The sequence below is a fragment of the Sorex fumeus genome, unplaced genomic scaffold, assembly GCF_029834395.1.
Source record: "Sorex fumeus unplaced genomic scaffold, SorFum_2.1 ptg000265l, whole genome shotgun sequence".
Taxonomy (NCBI): domain Eukaryota; kingdom Metazoa; phylum Chordata; class Mammalia; order Eulipotyphla; family Soricidae; genus Sorex; species Sorex fumeus.
Window position 1 is genome coordinate 5,155,327 of NW_026606322.1, and position 8,346 is coordinate 5,163,672.

General features: G+C 39.3%; 1 pseudogene; it reads left to right on the forward strand.

Moving 5' to 3' along the window:
• The first annotated feature begins 7,185 nt into the window (after window positions 1-7,185).
• Window positions 7,186-7,916, forward strand: LOC130018433 (succinate--CoA ligase [ADP-forming] subunit beta, mitochondrial-like; annotated as a pseudogene).
• The last annotated feature ends 430 nt before the right edge of the window (window positions 7,917-8,346 follow it).

Consider the following 8,346-nt stretch of genomic DNA (forward strand, 5'->3'; position numbering starts at 1 on the left):
CCCTGCTGTTGTTGAGAATGTGACTTTATTCATAGTTTTAACAGTTTAAGCTTTTTATGTTGTAACATGATTTTATTCAAATATATCTGACTAGAAGTTTCTTATACTGCTTAAAACTTTTAATTCAGGGCTCAGAGCAATAAAAGAGTGAGTAGAATGCTTGCCTTGCATGAGGCTGACCCATGGATTTTTTTTTTTAAATCACTGTGAGCTACACTTGCAAATTTTTCATGTTTGAGTTTCAGTCATACAATGATCAAACACCCGTCCCTCCACCAGTGTCCATTTTCCACCACCAATGTGCCCAGTAGCCCACCTTCCCCACCTCTCCCCCTGCCTCTACGGCAGACAGTTTCCTTCTTTCTCTCCATTTATGGTCATTATGGTTTGCAATACAGTTAATGAGAATCCATCATATTTGGTCCTTTGTCCACTTGAGGCTGACTCATGTTGATCCTTAGCACCACATGTGGTCTCTGAGCTGCCAGGAGTGATCACTGAGTCTGTCCAGCGTGGCCTCAAAACAAATAAACAACAAAGACTTTGAATGTATATCTTCTATCAAACTGGAAATATGTGGTAATATCAATACCTTTTTCCTGTTTCAATTTCTCTTTTCAAATCGTAAGGTTCTTCATTTTGACTTTTTAAACTTATTTTTATTTTTGGCGTCACTTATTTCTTGTCTTTTGCATATATTTTCCCAGGAGGGCAATTTGGGTGGTACTCTGGTGTCTATCTGGGAGTCTGGGTCACCGTGTGGTGGCAGGGTCCCAGTGTTATGCTACTGCATAAAAAGTATCTCAGCCAGCTGAGATATTTCTCTAGATCTCCTTGTATTTCTAACTCTTCTTTTTTTTTTTCATTTTTGGGTCACACTTGGCAATGCTCAGGGGTTACTCGTGGCTCTGCACTCAGGAATTACTCCTGGCCGTGCTTGAAGGACCATGCTTGGGATGCTAGGGATGCTAGGAATTAAACCCGGGTTGGCTGCATGCAAGACAAACGTCCTACCTGCTCTACTATCGCTCCAGTCCTTCTAACACTTCTTGAGTTAGTCCAGATACCTTTTCATTCATAAACTGTATTTTTGAGGTCCTGAAACTTCCCTTTGTTTACCTTTCTCATGTTTTATTTTTCTTTTGATGACTCTTTATATTTCATTCAGTATAAGAATGTTTTCTTGGCTGTAGATATAGTAGACTTCTCTTGTACACAACCAACCCAGGTTTGATCCCTGGCACCACATAGGGTCATCTACCACCAGGTGATCTCTGAACACAAATCTCAAGTGAGCACAGCAGGGGATTACCAAATCTGAAAAGATTTATATATATATATATATATATATATATATATATATATTGGGGCTGGAGCGATAGCACAGCGGTAGGGCGTTCGCCTTACACGCGGCCAACATGGTTGACCTGAGTTCGATTCCTCCGCCCCTCTCGGAGAGCCTGGCAAGCTACCGAGAGTATCTCGCCCGCACGGCAGGGCCTGGCAAGCTCCCCGTGACGTATTCGATATGCCAGACACAGTAACAACAAAGTCTCCAATGGAGACGTTACTGGGCCCGCTCGAGCAAATCGACGATCAACGGGAGGGCCTTTTATTTTATTTATATATGTATATTTACACATACATATATATATATATATAATTTAGTGTAGTTATAAGGTAATTTGAAATCCTTGACTGCTAACTCTAACATCAAGGTTATTGGAAGACTTAGATCTATTGATTTTCTATTCTAAAATGAACTACATTTCATTACTTTGCTGTCAAATTAGTTTGCATTATATTCTATGCATTATAAATATTAATTATGGAGACTCAGATCTTCTTACATAACTGAAAATAATAGGCATATATTTGTTTTAGCAGACAGTCAACTAAGTTGAACTCAAACTGTTACATGACACTTGGTAGTAATTAAAAATTCAATTAAAGTTTTTACTTATCTCCCATTATTTGGGTTGTTAACAGCCTGAAATCTGTCTTGCACTACATGTTTCAGCACTCATCCAGAAATTTGAGTATACTTTATACATAAAACGTAATCTCAGGGCTCTCCATTTTTTCTTTGTTGACTTGATTCTCATACCTCACATTCCAGGAGTTGGGGTTGCCCTTTCATTGGGCCAGAACTATTATTAGTTTGATTACCTATAGGTCCTAATCATGGGATGACTTTGTGATCTGCTTTGAGACCAAAACTCAAACAAATAAAAAGTAACATTGTCCAGAACTTTCTGTCTTAACACCACTCCAAAATCTGCTGCCTAATTTCCTCTGAGACTTCTAGCTGTTTGTTATTTCCAGAGGTAATAACTGCTTTCACTGGGACAGTTGGTATGAGTCAGGACTAACCCATAACAGACAAAGCAGCAGAAACAGTATTTAGTGTTAAATTGGTGGAATTCAGGCCTCCTCTAATACCAGCTAAATAAGAATATTTATTTTAGTATGATTACCACATAAGTGGCAAATGTATTTTCGCTGGCTGTCAATTTATCATTTCTTGTATAAAAATTCACCTATAATAACCTTATTTTGTTACACTGTAGGTTTATCCTTTTAGCATTAATGTATATCTAGAGCAAGCTGTTGAACTTTGAGAATATAGAGTGCTAGAGGGACACAGCAGAAGAAAAGACACTCTTTAGGCAGCATGCGTCTGTGTTATTTACTTTTGATTAAACTATGCTACTTCTATTGGAAAATATTAATGGGGACATCCACAGTGCTGTTCAATCTCTGCAAGTGCATCAAACACTTGATATATAGGTAGTCTGATCAGATCTCAGGGGTGGCGCCCCCACTGTGGATCTCCATAAATGGACACGGTATATCAGCCTCTCATTACCATGCTTTTTTTTTTTTTTGCTTTCTGGGTCACACCTGGCAATGCACAGGGGTTACTCCTTGCTCTGCACTCAGAAATTACCCCTGGCGGTGTTCAGGGGACCATCTGGGATGCTAGGAATCGAACCCGGGTCGGCTGCGAGCAAGGCAAATGCCCTATCCGCTGTGCTATCACTCCAGCCCCTCATTACCATGCTTTTAAGAGCTTTTTCTATTTTCTTTTTTTTGCTTTTTGGGTCACACCTGGTGAGGTACCAGGTTACTCCTGGTTCTGCATTCAGGAATCACCCCTGGCGTTGCTCAGGGGACCATATGGTATGCAGGGGAATCGAATCCGGGTCAGCTGTGTACAAGGCAAACGCCCTACCCACTGTGCTATTGCTCCAGCCCCTATTTTCTTAAATTAATTAATTTTATTTAATCACCATGAGCTACAGATACATAGCTTTCATGTTTGAGTTTCAGTCATACAATGATGGAATACCCATCCCTCCACCAGTGCACATTTTCCACCACCAATGTCCCCAGTATCCTTCCCCCCCACACCCCTCCCCCTGCCTCTAAGACAGACAGGCGATCCTGGTTGGTCCTTTATCTACTTTCAGCACATATCTCTCATCCCGCGTGATCCCTCCAACCATCATTGACTTGGTGATCCCTTCTCTTTCCCAGATGCCTTCTCCCCCAGCTCAGGAGACAGGCTTGCAACTGTGGAGCAATCTTCCTGGCCCTGTCTCTACTGTCCTTAGGTGTTAGTCTCATATTATGTTATTTTGTATTCCACACATGAGTATGGTCATTCTATGTTTGTCCCTTTCAAGAGTTTTCGAATTGTCTTGATCCCTTTTGAACATCTCTGCTATTTCTAGCCTACCTTTGCCCAGAGTCATTCCAAGTTGCCTAGTAATGGCAGACCAGCTCTTGAAAAGCCATTCACTTTCTCGAAGTATATAATCAGACCCAATTAAACCTTAAATCTGAATCTCAGATTTGTGGAGCAGACTGTTTCTGAGGTTTTCTTTTTTTTTTTTTTTAAGAGCATTATCTCTTTCACTGCAGGCTGATTTACATGGTTTTGTTTATACTTTCATAATTCATTTATTTTATGGTTGGTAATTCTTTAAACTACTCCTGTTCAAATGACATTGTTGTCTTTTTATGTTGGTTACTCTCTACTATTGGTAATAAGCATATACTGTTTTGGTGGGGAATTGGTTTATATGTTTATATCCTTGGATGTGAGCAGTGCTTAAACTGGAAAATGAAGTAGTAGTGAGAAGAAAGTCTATTAAACAGAAAGACAAGGAGGAAACAAGAGTTTTAGGGAAAATAAATTTAATAATAATATTATTATCCAGTGAGTATTGGTAAAGGATGAAAAATAAGTAGGCAGAATAGAAATTATCTGTAATTGCCTAAACATGTCTGAGATGCTAAGATGAGTTGTTCCTCTGATCTACTTGGGGGAACCAACTCAATGTCTCACAGTTCAAGTTTTACTCACTACCCAGAGTTAACAGTAGACTCAGACATTGAAGAAATTAGTCACTGTAGGTTGTTTCCTTTTCAGACTCTTTCAATTTCACATACTGTTTATGACTAGCTACAAATTTGGGGTGGTCTCAATTTCCTTTTGACTTGATAATTTGCTACAAGAAGTCATAGAACACAGAAAACCACTTGAATATATTTATTGTTCTATTATAAAGAATACAAAATAAGAGACAGATGCATTGGAAAAAGTCTAGAGGTTCCTAGTATAGAATTTTCAGTTCTTGTGTAATCGAGATATTCCATCTTCTTTCCATATAGGTTTCTTTTCTTTTCTTTTCTATTTTTTTTTTTTTTTTGCTTTTTGGGTCATACCTGGCGATGCATAGGGGTTACTCCTGGCGGTGCTTGGGGGAACCATATGGGATGCTGGGGATCAAACCCCAGTCGGCCCCATGCAAGGCAAATGCCCTACCCACTTACTATTGCTCCAGTCCTTGGGTTTTCTTTTAGCAATTCAGAATTAATAAGAAAAAATCTTGTTCAAGAATTTGTTCTGAAATCCAAGCAATCATTTCTTTTCCTGTCTTATGGTCTAAACTGTTGCTTTATAAGTATAAATAAAAATATGGTAAAAGATATTCCAAATAATAAAATAAATTCTTTGGACACTCAAGAAATTTGAGTGGTTTAGTAACTTTCTGCCAGAAATCGGGACAAAGAGAAAGATTTTTTTCTTTAAAAATTATTTATTTTTAAATTGAATCACAGTGAGACATACAGTTACAAAGTTGTTAATGATTGGGTTTTAGTCATATAATGTTCCAACAGGGGATGATAATTTCATTGTAGGCTGGAGAGATAGAATAGCTGGTAAGGTTCTTGACTTGTGTGAGGTCATTGGGGTTGGGCCCTTGACACCCATGTTGTCCCCCAAATCCTGCCAGCAGTGTGCCCTGAATGGAGAGCCAAAATTAAGCCCTGAGACCACCTGAGACCACTGGTTACACCACAAGTCAATTTTTTTTAGAATGTGTTTTATATCACAACCTAAAACAAACAAATAAAAAAGAGAAACAGCTAACTTTCCAACAAATAGAATAAAATGCTAAAATAGCATTAAATTTGTAAAAGAGTAAGAGAACAGACCTCAAATTGAGCCAGTCATTCATTTTTTGGCTACTTTCTGATTTAATACTTATCATCTTTTAATTTTGACTGCTTCTAATAATATAGTTGATCAATCACTCTGGAGTTTTCTGGCCAACCAGGTTAGATCATCTGAATTCCCCTGACCCTACCCACAAATCCCTGCTTTTCCCTGACTGACAAAATACTTTCTTGTAAAAATAACTTTATGTTCCTGTAAATATTCCACTTTATTCAAGTCCCTTAGGCCTTTTATATATGTTAATAGTTTGCAGTGGTGGGGCGTTTGCCTTGCACTCAGCAAGCCTGGCCGAGCCGGGTTCGATTCCTCTGCCCCTCTCAGAGACCCTGGCAAGCTACCAAGAATATCTCGCCCGCATGACAAAGTCTGGCAAGCTACCCTGACATATTCAATATGCCAAAACGCAGCAACAACAAGTCTCAAAATGGATACATTACTGGGCCCGCTCGAGCAAATCAATGAACAATGGGAGGACAGTGATAGAGTGATACAGTGAATAGTTTGCTATGTACTCATTATTCTTCCAATAGAGAAAATTTGACCCCTAAATTTATGATTTTTTTAAACTAATTAAGCAAAAATGTTCCATAGTGCAAAAAATGAAAAAAAATGTTGGTATAGAATATAAAATAATTTAGTAGATTAAATAAAATGAAACCTAAATATAGAAATAATTACATTAAATTTATTAGGCCTGTCACTGTCACTGTCCTCCCGTTGTTCATCGATTTGCTCCAGCAGGCCCAGTAAAGTCTCCATTGTGACACTTGATACTATGTTTGGCATATCAAATACGTCCTGGGGAGCTTGTCAGACTTTGCTGTGGGGGCAAGATTCACTCAGTAGCTTGCTGGGCTCTCTGAGAGGGGCTAAGAAATCGAACCTGGGTCGGTCTGGCAATCCAAATGTAAAAGGGAATTTTAAATGTAAAAAAATTTGAAGATCACCTACAAATTTTACCCAAGAACCCCACTTAATATATCAGCATAAAATTTGAAAGTAAATGACAACAAAACCACCAAATAACAAAATTCGTATAATATATTTAAAATAAGGTTTAGAAATTTTTATTATTTATAATCTGATGCATTGAAAAATATGTCTAAATTCTTTTATGCTTCACTATTTGGGAGGTGGGTTAAAATTTTTCTTCCCTGAAATGAGGGTTGAGTTTAGATATTGACTTGTAATGAAAGAATAATATAGATATCACGATATGTGGCTTCAAAACAGACTATCAGGTGACGGCAAGTTCTATTTTACCCACCCTCTATTTAAGGAATCACTCACACAGGTAAGAGTGAGTCTTCATTGAAGGATACCTCATAATCCACGGAGTCACCCTTTGTTTAGGAATCTGATCTTTCTGGTGGACAAAGGAACACTGGTCTGCTCATAAACATGTTTTTTGAGCTAAGAAGTATGATTCTCAAGGTAAAGTTTCAGATGAGACTGTAACCTTTGGATATATATCATATATATACATCATATATATGTCATATATGTATATGTCATATGCATATGATGGGTAAGGGAGCAGCCGCCTTTCCCGCTGCGCCCCGAGTTGAGCGGCTCTCTGCACCAGACCCGTCCAGCTTGGTATGAAACCCTGACCTAGAAGCACGTAATCTACGAATGACCCCTGGGCTGGGCGCCCAGGGGACAGGATCGGACACAGAAATGTCTGCGTCCATGTTCTACAGCCGGCTGCTGGCCGGGGCCACCCTCCGGAGCCACGGGCCCCAGATGGTGCTGCAGGGAGCCACTCAGGTTCTGGGAAGTTCTGGATTATTTAACAACCCTGGACTCCAAGTACAACAGCAATAGCAAAGGAATCTCCCAAGAAGCTGGTGTCTCTGTTCCCAAAGTCACCAGATGAAGTTTATGCGATTGCCAAAAAAGATGTTGTGATTAAGGCACAGGTTTTAGCTGGTGGCAGAGGAAAAGGAACATTTGAAAGTGACCTCAAAGGAGGAGTGAAGATAGTTTTTTTTTTTCTCCAGAAGAAGCAAAAGCTGTTTCCTCACAAATGACTGGGAAAAAATTATTTGCCAAGCAAACAGGACAGAAGGGCAGAATATGCAACCGAGTATTGGTTTGTGAGCAAAGATATCCCAGGAGAGAATACTACTTTGCAATAACAATGGAGAGGACATTTCAGAATCCTGTACTAATAGGAAGTTCTCAAGATGGTGTCAACATTGAAGATATTGCTGCTGAGATTCCAGAGGCCATTGTGAAGGAAACTATTGATATTGTAGAAGAAATCAAAAAGGAACAAGCTGTCCGGTTTAGGTTGGCCAAAAGGCTTAGGGCAGTCTGGAAGCTATGGAATAAAAACTGGAACTGGAATATAGCTTGCACCAAAGTTGAGATTTCCAGCTAGTACTGTGGATTCTGTGACAGATAACATGGTCAAGCTTTACAATCTTTTTCTATAATACGATGCAACCATGGTATAAATAAACCCTATGGTAGAGGATTCAGATGGTGCTGGTAAAGTATCTCCCTTTTTCAAACACTAATTATGAATTTGTGTATTGTATATTTGTCTATTACATGTCATTAATCACTTAATCATTTAACTTCCCGTTAGTTGTCGATTTGCTCGAACGGGCGCCAGTAATATCTCCATTTGTCCCTGTCACGTGCTAGTGTAGCCCATGGCATCTGTTCGCTCTGGGAACATGAAGAGCCTCAAACCGATCGTTCATGATCTTGATGAAGAAGTCTGACCATCTGGTAGGTGGGCGGCCACGCGGTCTTTTGACATCCCGTGGAATCCAGTCGGTAACAACTCTAGTCCAGCGGTCGTC